Source organism: Squalius cephalus, assembly GCF_949319135.1.
Source record: "Squalius cephalus genome assembly, chromosome: 9".
Lineage (NCBI taxonomy): Eukaryota > Metazoa > Chordata > Actinopteri > Cypriniformes > Leuciscidae > Squalius > Squalius cephalus.
This window is the reverse complement of record NC_137130.1, coordinates 15270752-15286285: the sequence shown is the minus strand read 5'-3', so window position 1 is coordinate 15286285 and position 15534 is coordinate 15270752. Positions and strand designations below refer to the sequence as shown.

The 15534-nt window shown below is 40.2% G+C and overlaps 1 long non-coding RNA gene across 1 annotated transcript; it reads left to right on the top strand.

Moving 5' to 3' along the window:
• Positions 1 to 228: 228 nt before the first annotated feature.
• LOC307164717 lies at positions 229 to 14842 on the top strand. Its single transcript, XR_013822322.1, has 3 exons — positions 229 to 637; positions 4027 to 4234; positions 14492 to 14842. It is a non-coding gene; the product is annotated as an uncharacterized lncRNA (long non-coding RNA).
• Positions 14843 to 15534: the final 692 nt, after the last annotated feature.

The window sequence follows — 15534 nt, the reverse complement described above, 5'->3', positions numbered from 1 at the left end:
ACATCCACGTAAATACAAAAATAAAAATAAACATAAAAAATCACTTCACGTGATTGCTTACCAAGTATTGCAATTAGTCGTTGTGTAGTCTTTAGGATACCTCTGCCCATTGGATGGAGAAGGTGGACGAAGCTCTTCAAAGAGAAAAAATAAATAAGACATTTTCAACCACTATTTAGGCTACACATACGCAGCAATTTAGGGTAACCAAACTAATGATAATAGGCTATGTGTCTTCAGCGGTCCTTGTACTGTCTTGAGAAATATTTAGCCTACCCTACAAATATTTCAACAACCAAGTCGTTTATCCGTATTTTCCGTTGACTGTTTACAAAAAGAACTAACGATGCTTGATTCAAGAAAGAATAACCGAGTCGGTTCTTTTTAACGAATCTGCCTGAATCAGTTCGGGAATCATTCGAAAAGGCCCTAAAACGCGTGCCCGTTGTTTGGAGCGATTTTCAGTCAATGAAACAATAACAATAAAAAGTAACGTCACAACACAAAAACTACTGAATGAAGTAGATATTTACCTACAATCAGCTCAGACCAAACTACATCTGATCGTTTGTCATCGATTAAGAAGGTCTTACTACTTTAAACATCTGCGGCCTCTGTCAACGACTCCGTAATGAAGGTAAAGGAATGTTTCAACATAGAATATCACAACTCTAGCGTTACACGAAAGCACCGATGATGACGGTGTTTTGGGGGGCATTTAGGCTAGCTTGAAGTAGGCTACTCTATTTAAACATTATCGTACTTTAATTTAATAGCATGTTGCATGATATATGCCATCTCATCATGCCATCCGAACTTGGTATCCAAAGTCCCTCAACTTCACCTCCTATAATAATATAAGGGTACATTCATAAACTAGCCTACCAGTCAAAAGTGTGGAGTAATAAAGTTTTTTTTTTTTTTTTTTTTTAATGTTTTTAAAAGCAGTCTCGGCCAGGCTGCATTTATTTGATCAACAATACAGTAAAAGTAATATTGTGGAATATTATTATACAATTTTTCTATTTGAATATATTTTAAAATATAATATGTATAAAATGTGTAATACATGTATAAAATGTGTAGGCTAATATATCTAATATACTTATTTGGTCCTCAAGAAACATTTTTAATTATTATCAATGTTGAAAACATTCCTTTTGCTGCTTAATATTTTTGTGGAAATCGTGGTAACGTTACAATACCATTCAAAAGTTTGGGTAAGTAAAAAAAAAATATTTGAGTGAAAAATTAACACTTCACTCAGCAAGAGCGCATTAAATTGATCAAAAGTGACAGTAAAGAAATTTATAAAGTTACAAAAGATTTTTTTTTTAACACTTAATATCAAACAGTCATGCAAAAAAAGTATCATAGTTTCTACATTAACTTTGTTAATGAAAAGATCCATTATGATTTCTGAAGGATCATGTGACACCAAAGAAATTCAGCTTTGCCATCATAGGAATAAATTACATTTTAAAATATGTAATAACATTTTGCAATATTATTGTTGTAATATTTTACTGTATTTTGGCCAAATAAATAAATGCAGCCTTGATGAGCATAAGAGACTTCTTTCAAAAACATTAAGATTACATATATACTGTAGGCTACATACTTTGGTTTATTTAGTTAGTTGGTTTATGTTTATTATTTTTATTTATGGTTATCCCTATTCTGTCCATGAGCATTGTTGTTAATGTAGATTTGATTCGTTGTTAGTACTGAACAAGTTTCTCGGTTTTTGTGTGTGTGGTGAGGGGTGTTTTACCTAGGGTGGCAAATGTGGCAGGACCAGCCAGTGGTGCCCAGGAGGGGTCTTACTTTCTAGGGGTTTTTATTTTCAAGCTCTTGTTTCTTTCTCTCTCTATTTGCAGTTTGTAAGTACAATGTAATCTTTGCCATGAATTTTTTTTTTTATGAATGAGTGCTCGCTCAGCTTCTGCCATCTGCCTCTCAGTTCGTGCTCCGCCCGGTGTGTCCCCACGGGAGATGTGTGGTGGGAAGTTATTCAATTAGATATGCATTATTGGGTCGGCCACATCAGTGCTGCTGAGTTGATGATGTTGTGATTACCTTGGTCTGCATTCCTCTGCCCCACCACAGTGTTGTAGACTCTGCTTCATGGAAGACAGAATGGATGAGATAGAGGGAGAGTCGGTGAAGGAAGAGGGGGAGGGAGAGAGACATGGATAGAGTGAAATGGAGGTCTATCAGAAATGCCTGACTGGTTTCAAATGAACCTCCTAACCACCTCGGTCCCTGGCCACATTCAGACGCTCAGATTGACAGAGTGGGCCGGCAGCAGTCTGCTACCACTTTATCAGACTCTAATATTCCTGCTTTTTCCTATCCAAAATTCATTCAGGTTTGAGAGGTACTTTGGATCATTGTTGGCAAAGATTTTTTGACAGTTCTGAGTGCGATATGTCACCCCTGATATATTTTTCCTCTTTGTCATTTGTTTCTTTGCACTGTCATTTTGGATCAGCAGTGTCACATCAGAGTAACCCAGAGGAATTTTTTTATTGCTCAGAGGGGTTCCTTCCTCTTTAAGGGCTCAGGAGACTTAATCGAGCTCTCAGTTAGGTTTCTTTCAAGTGTCACCTTTATCTGAAATTTTTGAGAAACTAAAATAGACACAAATGTTACATAAATAAATATGTGAATATTTCAGCTCAGATAATTGAGTCATTAAAGGCTTTTTTTTGACACATGTCATTTAGTTATTCTGAAATCTCTGACAAATCTGAGCACGGTTTATAACATTGTCAAGATCTTTTTCTCTAGATAAGATATGTGACATTACTACTGTATCTTTGTCTCAGGAGAAGCTGATGTAAGCAGAAGACTCAATTTGTAATCAAATGTAATAAATCTGGATAGTTTTTTAGTCCTGATTAAATTAAAAACATAGGCCTAGGCTATTAATCCTAATTCCTTACAATTAAAGCTATCTTTTGTTGTTTTGACAACAAAATTAAAGACAGATATTAGGCTGCTGTCACTTTAAGAGGCAGTGCACGGAGATCCATTACTGGTTTCATTATACTGTCACGAGTTTTATGCCTATAACCACTTGTGAGGATGAAAAATATAATTGTTTACATACTGAATGAGTATAAAGCTGTAAAACGAATGTTTATTGCATAGTTCAGATAGTTTGGTCTTTGAAGGCTTTGATAACGAGTGAATTTTGAAATCTCATACATTTGATAGTAGACTTGATTTTTGCTGTTTCCTCTAACCTTTTTTAGGAGAAACAATTGAAATTTAATTAAATCTTATTTGTGATTTAAAAAATAATAATTCTTATGGGCTTGCAGTGATGGGCTAATAATAATAATTAGTGTTATTTGTGTTAAGAATTGTCCTAATGTTCTTCTGAATCGATTAGAGCACTGAACCAAGTGTTTTATAGCTCAGAGGTTGTTCTTTCAGTGAACATTATTTATTGCATTATTACCTGCAATCGTCAGCCTTGGCAAACGGTCCTGAGCGCGTTCATGGCAGTCTGGATCGCAAGCTTGCTGCCGCATAATGATGTATACAGGAGCTCAAACGTTGGGAATCTGTAAAAAGTCGATCTTCCCAATTGAGATCGCGCAAGCGAATGTAATCTTTTTTTTTAAATGGGTTGTGGCATCCAGGATAAGCACAATTAAGTAGCACTTTGATGAACAATACAACACGTGCCCTCTCTGTTGTAAACGAACACAGAGTCAGCTCACGTCTGTGAGTTCGCTCCAAAGCATTGCTACGTCATTTTGCGACAGGAAGCTCGTGCTGCAGACTGTTGAACGCGCTCATGACCGTTTTAGCCGTTAGCCATTTTCTCCCCATTTATTCTCAGTGCTGACCTAAATAATTTAGACATTACATACATCCTGTTTGTCATTTATTTTTTTCTTATGGATTTGCAGTGTCAGGCTTGAGGTTCAAAGTGTCACATTTGTGTCAGGAATGATTCAGGAGAACATCAGAACCAATCAGGCACTGACCACTGGTCTTTTATGTTCTTAGGAATGAGGATACACTCCGAGTGCCACATACCCAGGTGACAGCGAGGACATGAGGTTGGACTCTGTGCGTATAAGCGTGCCGAGAAGCTTCAGAGGGTTACGGTGAGCTACTGCCAGGAAAGGCTGGCTCTGGTTCCCACAGCCAGTCCCCAGATGCCCAGAGCGAAGAGGGCAGGGTGCCTCATCTGCTGTGCAGAGAATACAAATAGGTCAGTCAGTGTTGTAGAGGAGGGGCGGCCCTGGTCAGGAAGCCCTGCCAGATGAATTCCTCTATCAGACTTGATGGTGAGGGCCATCTGCTGCAAATGTGGGGGAAGTCAAGCACGAGGTTGGGCGATGTCTCCTGTTAGCCTCTCACACAGGAAAGGGAGGGATCCGGGTGGGTGGTAGTGAGAAATAAGAGTAGTTTGTGAGCAAGGTGCATACGTCAGTCAAATATAGTTAGAGCTCCACACAGCACTATAACTGTTAGAAAGATCTTTGGGAAGATGTTAGGTGAACTGTAAGATGAACTGCATGTAAGATGAACTGTTAGGAAGACATTGTGCTGAGATCTCACGTAAATGCGAACTAAATAACAGGCAAGTTAGTACAAATGTTCCCAGGTCTTTCATAATAGTGTAAATAATGGAGGTACACACAAGCACAACCATGCTGAAAGATAATTAAACTTAGAGGTGGGCGAAACAGGGTAGAATGATGCCATGGCTTGCAAGTGATCCAGTGTTTTTAGGCTTGTGAAGAAAAGCCATATGTAACTTGATGAAACCTTTTACTTGTGCTTTCCCTTTCATTTTCTTAGTATGAATTTATTGCATTTTTATGAGCCAGGATTTACCATATTTGACAGATAAAACAATGGAAATGTGATTTCTAGTAGTGTAACATTAGGTCTGCTGGCTTAAGGTCACTGGATGTGGACGATGCTAAAATGTGGTTTTCCTTTGAGATGGCATCCTAATTGTAGCAGAATCATGACTTGCTATTGATGGTGCCATGGTTATTCCAGTTATATTAGGGACCAGAATTGAAGACCCCCTGTAGTGAAAATCAAGTTTTTAATTTTGTTTAAATATCTAGGCTATGTGGTGTTTTTTTAATGCTTTAAGACAAACCAGGTGCAAATTAATCTATCATCACCATTGCTGAGTATTTTGTCCTTTAAATGGCAGTGTACCAAAGACAGTCTCAAAAACACGGTTTGAAAACGCCCCTAATTCCTACCATCACAAATATGTAACCAATCCCGTCACCGTGCGGGGTTGATCTTTTCCTGTCATTGGTTAGCAATCATAGGCCCACCGCTGCAAAAACACATTGTAAATAGAAACATTTGGCTTTCTCCAGAGCACAAACACAAATTCGCACTGGAGCGTTTACCAGATCTGTTTTGTCAATATTATATTATTACAGTATCAACCGAGGGGGCTTAGCACCAGCATCCTCAAGCATCCAGGACCGGGCCTGCCTTTGAACACTCTTCCTCTTCTTCTTCTGAATCAGTTTCTGGTTCAAACATATATGGATGAATTAAACCAATATTTCCACTTGCCACTGTGTAGCGTTCACTACATTTGACCAAGTGGATCAGTTAGTCTGATCTGGTGTGATTGAGTGGAGGTGGGGAATGATGTGCATATTCATAGATCCGCATATACTAAATGAATCAAGGGTATAGAGTAACATTCAAGCTATTTTAAGACATGAAGAAATTATTTTCACAGGAAAAAAAAACGTTTAAATATGTCATTGAGATTATCAAAGATGAGTTTTAATGGATAAAATGATTGACTGCAGGAGGACTTGAATTTATATGAGAGTTTAAGGGCATTTTCAGACCTGTAAATCTTCTTGGTTCGGTTGTTATTGGTTTGTTTGACCAATTGTTCAACTCATTGTTTACGCATTAGAATTACCGTCTTCTCATTGGTCAGAGTGCACCTGTGCCAGAGATGGTCTTATTATTGGGAGATACGAGGGTCCGTGGCTCTAATTCTCACATTACAGCCTTGACGTCATTGAATTTCATTCAGAGTTGTGCAACAGTCAATTAGTGATGAGAAGTTCGGATCATTTTACTGACTCGGGATCTTTCATTTTGTTCATTTCAGCAGAAAATAATTAAATGTTAATAGCCAAATTTCCTAACACATCTACTAACACAAACGTTGATTACATTTCGAATAAGAAAAACTAATGCAGCCAAGGTCAAATTATGAGAAACAGAAATGATTAATTCATTGCTTAGCTGGGTCATCAGGCTATGCAGTCTGTTAGTTCATCTCACCTCCCGATCCAAGTTGTTTGTTCTTTTGTCACGTCACATCTCCATAAGCTGAAGCTAAACGATCCCAATCTGACTTATGACCTGTAATGCGGCCTGAATCATAATCATACACTGTTCGTTCGTTGGCCAGAGGAGAACTGGCACTCCCACTGAGCCTGGTTTCTCCCAAGGTTTTTTTTCTACATTCTGTCACCTGATGGAGTTTTGGTTCCCTGTCACTGTCGCCTCTAGCTTGCTTAGTTGGGGACACTCATTAGTCGTAATATTTTTGATCTGCCTGCTTTGAAAATATTGTATGAGAACGGAGCTGAGCTGGACGATGACATTTTTCTCCAGAGCTGCTGTATCGCTAAATTATTTTTTATTAACAAAGTTCGGGAGGAGCACGTTCAGATAATTAGGCTAACCCTAATTAAACACCTGTGGAGCACATACAGATAATCAAAGTTAATTAGGCCTAGTGGAGCAGATTCAGTTAATCAACCCAATCAACGAGTTAAGAGGTATATATAGCCTACAGCAGACTTACTGTCTGTTCGTTGACAGTTTAACAGCATTTGGCCCCGTCCTACCTTCCTAACATGTCCGACACGAACTCTCCCGTCCGATGAAGAATCTTTCGTCCTTCAGGAATCTTTGCTGCAATCCTCTGGTGTTATCTTACAGACGTCAGGCCAAACAAACGGGTCCTCGTCACCCCAGTCACCACGCATCCGTGATCTCCTTCCGTGCATTTCTCTAAACCGGACCATTCAATAATTCCTGCTATAGAGAAATGGACAAGAAGGCCCACTGAGCAACACCCTCGTGTCTCAGGCAATGCCGCCCTCTTCACGCGAAGGAACGGGCCTTCCTCCAGCATCAGGCCGCCGCACCGCAGATTCAGTCCCGGCCGGCCAGCTCACACTCTCAACCCCCGCTGGCTCAACTCCGTGAGTGCTCAGCTCAAAACCTTCTCGTTTTCTGTCCCTGGTTAAATTTTGCATTGCTTCAGTTGTTGAGTCACGAGCACAGTTATGCCTTCTGTATACTCATTTTGATTTGGGGAATACGCGTTTTAAATGGTTTCTGTTCAAATTATTTGCCGTCATTAACGCGCTGCATCCTTGTGGCTTAAACTCACACGTACAAACAGTACTTTTTTTTTTTTAAAGTAATTTAAAACCACAGCTTCACCATTGGTAAAAATCTGATTCAGAACGAACAAAATCGGCAGGTAATGTGACCCATAGAAATGAAGAGAAAAATTTAAATAAATTCATACAAGCAGTGTGTGTTTCCACGGCAAAGTTTAGTAATCCTTAGTGATTTTCAAACACAATTGGATAAATTCAAGGCGCAAAATTCTATGAAAAGCTCTTTGTCTTTCAACATAAGTGAGTCTCTTTTGAACTTCACTAAATAAATGGACCAGCAACAGATAAAGGAACAAACAATCATCTAAATCAGATTGATTATCCAACATCAAACAACGACTACAGTATCAAATCGATGCGTCATAGGTGAATATTCGCAGGTTATAAACCGTTTAGGCTTCTCATGTATTCACTCAAAATAAATAAAATAAAAATAATTTAGCAATCGATCTCTCAGCCCCGCAGGGTTTCCGCTGAGCTTTGGATTTCAATCGCCCAGGATTAACCATGGGTCTAACCACATCCATTGAATTCTGGGCATTAACTTGGATACAGTTAATTTCCAGGCCACACTGCACAAGGAGCAATCAAAGGATATTTCTGGTCTCAGCCTCATTCCCAGACATTTTAAACTGTCCTAAACGTGAACTGCTATCTTTTCTCGGCCACTTAAACTTCAGATGCGCATAATCCTCCTGCAAGGCTGCCCTCTAAACCTCTAAACCTACAAGCTCACCATATCCAGCTTCCCCACCGTTCCCACAGGATCCCACTCCCTTCTCACACTGCCATAGCAGTGTCATCTCCTCCGCTCCCACAGGAGCTCTGTCTCTGGCGTTCCTCTGGTTAACCTTCTTCACTGTCACACAGTCCATTCTGCTCCCACAGGAGTCCAGTTTCTCTGGCTAACCTTGCCTTCACTGCCGCAGTAGTTTACCTGCTCCCGCAGAGCTAAGTTTCTTTGTAAAGTTCTCCACTGCCGCGGCAATGTCACCTCGGCTCCCGCTCTGTTCTCTGGCAAATTTTACGCAGCAGTTATGTCTCCTCTCCAGTACCTTACTATTCAGAATTAATATTCCCGTAACTCACTTGTTAAAACCCCTACTCGACGCATCGCTCGACACCACACTCCAATTTCACCCAGAACCATCCAATCCTATGTGACCGCATGGAGATGTTTAAAAGGATTCCACTTTGCATATAACATGCAGTTCCATGATTTTTCTCTCCTTTCAATCACCTAATTCATTAACCATATCAACAGCATTAAGGGCCTCCAGGTTGGGTCCATCAAAGGCTACTTTAGCGGCGTCCAATTTTTCCACAAGTTGATTTACGGCACCCCCTCCCCAGAGATAAATAATTTACAAACCTCCCTCCTAATCAAAGGGATCCAACGAACCCAGCTCACCCGCCCTGACACCAGACAACCTCTCATCGCCAATCTAACCATACCAGTCCGTTCTGGCCATCTTCAATGGAGAAGCTCTCAGGCTAAATCTTTTGGTTCCAGAAACACCTCATATCCATTCTCCAACAATCAGGCATCCGAACAAAAAAACAAACAAATCTCCAGTCACTCTTTCCGCATCGGGGCAGCAACCTCAGCAGCCCAAAAAGGCCTCTCCCAGCAGCAGATCTAAGCTCTCGGAAGATAGTACTCAGATGCTTTCCAAAGCTAGATCAGGACCAACCGGTTCCACGTTAAAAAAGTCCACCAAACCCTCATTGATTAAAACCCTCCGGGTCGTCCAGCGAGCATTGGTCTCCCAGCGGATGTAGCATGCATCTGTTTCCTCTTTCTCCATCCTGCAAGCAATGGTTTCCCAGTGGACGTAGCATGCATCTATGTTTCATCTTTCTCTGTCCAGCGAGCATTGGTCTTCCAGCGGACGTAGCATGAATCTAGGTTTCCTCTTTCTCCGTCCAGCGAGCATTGGTCTCCCAGCGGACGCAACGAGAATTCTCCCTGCCGGACTTAAAAAAATGTGTCAATCCGTAGTCGGTTGGTAGGGCCCCAGCCCGATGCCGTGAGCTGCTCCCGTCAGAGGCTACATGGGACCTCTCGGTCGACCGTCCTTGATCTCGCTGCTCCCCGCCAATTGGTCGGCAGAGCTCACCCCGTTTGATGCCGTGAGCCCTCCCGATCGGGCATTTCCAAAAATTGCTGCTCCTCATTCGTCAGCCAGTAGGGCCCGTCCGCCCGGTGCTGTGAGCTCCTCTCACGGGCCCTCCTGGTCAGGCGGCTTAAATCACGCTGCTCCTTATTCATCGGCCGTTAGGGCTCGCCCGTCTGGCGCCGCAAGCCCTCCCAACTGGTTGTTCCAAACTACGGCTGCTCCCTGTTCGTGGGCTAGCAGGGCCCATCCCCCCGGCGCTGTGAGCTGCTCCCATCTAAGGCAACACAGGCCCTCCTGGTCAAGCAACCAGGCTTATTCTCAATACGCCAGCCCGCCAAATCTCTACATTTTGGGGGTCTTTAGTCTGGCGGCTGTCCTTTGCTCTTTTTGCCTTTGGGGGAGTACTCTGGGTTCGGGCAAAAATTCCGAGCTCAGAGCCCTCCCCCCGGCCAGCACGGCAAATACGCATAATCTTTACTCTGTTTAATTTGATGTAAGTATGAAATCGTGAAAGGGTAAAAAAAAAAAAAACAGAAAAAGTTCTTTCTTCTGTATAGATGACAACATTATTAAAATGATTCCCGTTCACATGGATTCGCGAAAACTACTAAAAACGCTGTATTATGCATGCCAGACAAGTAATTGGCAATGTCACATTGTAAAGATATACGCGCCTGCGCACATACTGTACGCACTCAAATACGCATGCCTATAGACTAAACACAAAATACGCATGTGCATGCTGTCACCGTTTTCACAGATTCATGTTTTTGAAGTTTACACAGAGATGATAACGATATCGTTTTGTAACTTGATTTTTGAAATCTATTTCAAAGTTTGTGTTCTCAGGCCACCAAAACTGTGTTGATGTGTAAATGACACAACCCATAACCAGAAGAACGCATAAAAAGTTTTCTGTTTGCGGTTGAAAACAGTGTCGAGTAAATGGCCCCTAAATTAATAACTAATGATTTTTACAGCGGAAATGAATCAACGCTGAACTTACTTAAACTGGACAATGACTTTCTTCTACAGCTGCTGTACAGCCAAAACAGTCTTTGTTGCATTAATTATCTGTTATCATTGTAAAGCAGCTTTGAAACAATCTGTATTGTAAAAAAACGCTACAGTATATAAATAAAGGTGACTTGACTATGCAGTCTGTACATGTAACAGAAGTGAATAGTTCACCTCCCGAGTCTTCTGTTCATCACATGACATCCAACTCTTTATTAACACATTCAATGTTATTAAAAAGAAAGGACCATCATGACAGAAATTAACAAATTTATAAATTTCTAATTTATTGCAGGGCACATGCAGGAACTGTATCAATAACAGCTCATACGTTAGCTGAGCAGTAACGTGAATGACTGACTAACATTAAAGTTTGCAAAACAAATCTAGCTCAATCCTTCATAATTTCTCAAAGTAGTACAAACTACAGACAGTACATTAATTGACACAATTTTAGGTAATAGTGGCCCACAGCTGCTTTGCAGAACTATTTCAGTAAGTTTTTCAGTAAGTATTTCCAGTTTAGCTGGAAATGTACACAATATAAAACACAAAACTACGCATTTTGAACACCCTGTTGAAAATATTTACATCAATAATTAATAATATTTACAGGTTGTGATTCTGAGGAGCAAGTTGGTCCACATAAACTGGGTACTGACCCATCTTTCAAGAGAAAGCGTTTTGCGAATCCTGTGTTGAACACGAGAGTGTTGTTGAACATCCAGTCGTCAGTAAAATGACAAGAACACAACAAAAGATTGGAATTGTACTGCTTTGATATCGTTGAAAAAATAATTTTTAACCACTGATTCTTCGCAGCCTCGTCATTCAGAAGTGAAAATAAAACAAATTTTACTTCCACAGCCTACACATTATGTCTTCTCGACATAATGTTAATCACATGACAAAGCTACAGTGTTTGTGGGCGGGTCAAGTTGTTCGCTAGTGGACAACGTAGAACATAGGTGGGCATTATGCAAATGTGTTTCCCAGTGACGTGTAGCCATAATGCTGTTCATAGTAGATTCTTTCTTTTAGGAGACAATAACTTTATTTATCGTGCACTTTCAACTTTACACAACTTTTTTTTTTTCTAAGAAATAATAATAAAACATTATTGAAAGCTACTAAATGTTTTCTTTTCAAGAATATATATATTTTTTTCAGTGAGGGTTTTGTTCATTATGATTTCTAGATAAATGTTTTACTTTATGCACTGCAAAAATATACAGTATATTGCTCATCACATAAGAGTTGTATTCGAGTCATTGTATGTATGAACTGCATTTTTTTAAATTATATTTTTTGTACAAAAAGTGAGTGTCAAGTCATTGATACAAATTTACTGTATAAGCTTAACTTAGTGTTTAGCTTAACTAAACACTTTTGCCATGAAAGTTCTTACTATAACAATATCCTCATAAACTAACTGTTCTTGTGTGAGCGGGAAGCCTTAATTCCAATTTTAGACCTCTCTAATGGAAATTCCTGATATGACAAATTGTGTTTAATCAGCATGTAAAAATAGAAATGTTTTGGTTATGATGTAATCTAATTGTAATATTCTTTACAGCAATTCACCCCGGTCTTGGCTGCATGCACCTCTTTGAGTGCTTGATTTACATTGGCAATAAATCAAATCCCACTCCTGATTAAGTTCAGAAAAATCCAACTAAAAATAAGCAGCTTTGAGTGACTTGCCCTGGTCAGTATCATAAAGTCAAAACAGCCTTCACCAATATGAGACATTCCAGAGTTTTACAGTGATATCGGTTTTCCTGTTTTACACCCGTGCCGAGTTAAAAGACACAAAAAGCTGATGAAAATACAGGAAATAGACCCAGTCAGAGTTGAGGGTTTTACGGCTTGTGGAATTGTAATTCTTGCCAAATTGTAAATATACATGATCTGGATTATAATTTTTGGCTCATACAGTATGCAAGAAATTTAGAAAAAATCTGAATGTGTGCAGAACGCTGTAATCATGCATGCATGCACATCTTTTCTGATTGTAAATACGTAGTGTTCGAGTAAACAAGACACATGACTATTGATATGAGGTGTTCACTGAAAGATTCACTGCTCATTGTCTGCACTTCTCCTTAAAGTTAGATGTTTGCATACCCTACCAAGTCGACTGTTTCCTTACGCTAACGCAGAATGCTTGTAATTACACTGAACTTCTGACAAATGCATTTCTTGTAATCTCTCTTCCAATTTCCCACTTACAACATAAATTAATCATATTACAATTGAACGAGCTGTCTGCTTAATACGCTCATTTTTTTCCCTCCATTTCACCGTTGCTTTGCAACACATCCGTCTCTATGATTATCTCAACTGGTGCCAGCAAATGACTGTGACCTCTTTAATTTGGCCTGTGATGAGGGCCCCTCCAATTCTCCACAGTCCCCTTTTAAAGCACAAAAAAAGTAGAGAGTGAAAGCAATGTTGTTGCCATGGCTACCTGCTGGCAGCCTCCTCCGTGTACCGAAAGCCCCCACAATGAACAGCACTGGCTGTTCCCAACCCTGAGCCTGGGTGGGAGGGGTGGAGCTGCTTGGAAACAAGGGGAGGTCTCTCTTCAACCAAACCAAGGCTGCTGGCTGGGGAAAGAGCAACAAAAGGTTCAACACAAACCCAATGCTCTCCCTTGTGTCCGTGTGGCTGGGTGATGGGCGCGCTCTGTATACAGTATTTGGCCGCTCAGATGATGCCAGGGGCTGTTATCGGTTCTCATGACAGGTTGATTAGCGCTGCATTTACATTCAACTCTGCTGAAACTCCCAAAACGAATCCTTATGAAAACGGCCCATAGTTCTTGCATAGCAACTATAGTTCAACTGTGGTATTTCTTATTGCAGTGCTTAGACCCAAAGTAACTATGGTTTCTGCAGTTAGTGTTACTATACTTCCTATAGTAAAACCAAGGTTAATGTTTTATAAGGGAAGGGGAAGTATGTTTTATACAACCATATTTGATGAACTTGATTTCAGTAGTTTAAGGTTAGCATGCTGCTAGGCTAGAATACATAATACGCATATATTTGGTAATAATCAATACACCTTTAAGGTGTGGTCACATTTACCATTGTTCAGAGATTTTTCTTGAGTAAAATCCATTTAAAAAGGAATCCACACATTGGGAATTACCCACGCAGATTTCACAACACGTTCAAATTGTTGACTTCTGTCATCAAATTGACTTCTGTCATCATGAGCTGTGTTCCATTCATCGCTACACTATTGGTGATAATAGATGAAGACAATAGACATGACCACACCTTTAGTCTGTTGCAGTAAATTCTGAATATGTCTTCTTTGCAAAGGGCATATGTGATCCTGTCTTAGAATATGACTAAAACAAGGTATCTAGGGAAGCATAATTACAATGACTACCATTGAAAGCATTACTGTGATGCCTTAAACTGCTGCCTTGGTAGAGAGTCCAGGTTTCAGAACATAGCATTTATCTCAAACCTTGCTAGCAAAATTAACCACTGTAGCCTGTGAAATTCCCAAAAAGAAGAGGAAGATGACTGTATATTATTTATTAATGAAGTTGGGTAGTCGTATCTACGCCCATCGCAATACTCAGGTGACTTTGGTAGCAGTTTGCTGGGGGTTAAATGTCAGCCCCGCCTTTGCTAAGTCAGACCCTGTGAGGGAAAACGATCCAGGTAATGGATCTGAGCGGAGATCACATAATACCCAGCCTGGACTCTGAGAACACATCGCTCTCGCTTGATACTTTCACAGCTGTCCTTTGCAAAGGTCCATTTCTCTAGTAGTTTTGTGTGTTTGTACATATCCATGAACATCAGCTGTTATCTATATGTTTTAGTGTGTGTTTGTGCCTGTGTTGGTAGTTGTCCACAGTGTGCACACTTCTTCCTTTTGCAGATGCAGTTGCTATTGGACACAAAGGAGGTAGTGGTGGTGTTTAGGCAGCCGCCCCCGCTCCTGCCCCTGCCTCTGCTTCTGCCCCGCGGTGATGCGCTGACCTTGGCCACAGCACATAGATGCAGACCCGATTCAGTCCCTGCAGCCACACCAGCCAGAGCCCCCTCTATCTGTGCAGGTGGACACACACAAACACACACAGTGCCTCCTGAAGAGTCCTTACCCCCGAGCATGCACAGGTCATGTGCTTCTGAACTCCACACTGAAGAACATTTACTGGAATAATACTCTTGTTAGTTAGCTAGAAAAAGACTGCCTGGTTAAGCACAGACTTCACCAATGTACATTTAATGTGCCTTCATAGTTAAAGAAAAAAAAATTGACCCCAACAAGTCCCTGATCCTGTTTTTACAGTCATTCTATGGTTTGTGGTCCTTTCTTGGCTTGATGTGGTCAAATTGGTGGACATTTCACTGTAAACCTTCCATTTTGAAAGAACTGAATTTCTAGATTTTAATAAACAATATCATATCTAATAAAATCGATCAAATTTACGTCGATAACAAAGATAAGCTCTGGACTTTTTTACTTAATATGGATTTATCTTACAGCCTATCACACACCAGGAATAAACGTGACAACAGCCATTCAGTGCATGTCGCAAATAAGTGATTTCTGCGTGTCACTGTGTGAATGAACGGCGTGGTTTCGTCTGATACACAAAGTCACACAAATGTGACGCTCATGCCATTTTCAGCATCTGCCGTCTCAATGTGTAAGCGTATGAACACATGAACTTAATCTCCATAGCTGCTCTGAAAAGTCACTTCACAAGCTTTTCACCGTTTTATTTGATAAAAACTACTGATATAAACACTATAACTGAAACCAAAATGAAAGATCTTCACAAAAAACGTCAGAATAAAAGCGTCAGTTTAATTCTGAGAAATTATGACAGAAATGTGTCACTTCTGTATACTAAAAGTAGTAATAGTAAAATTATTATTTCTATATGATATGATACAACCAAGATATGTTGTTCA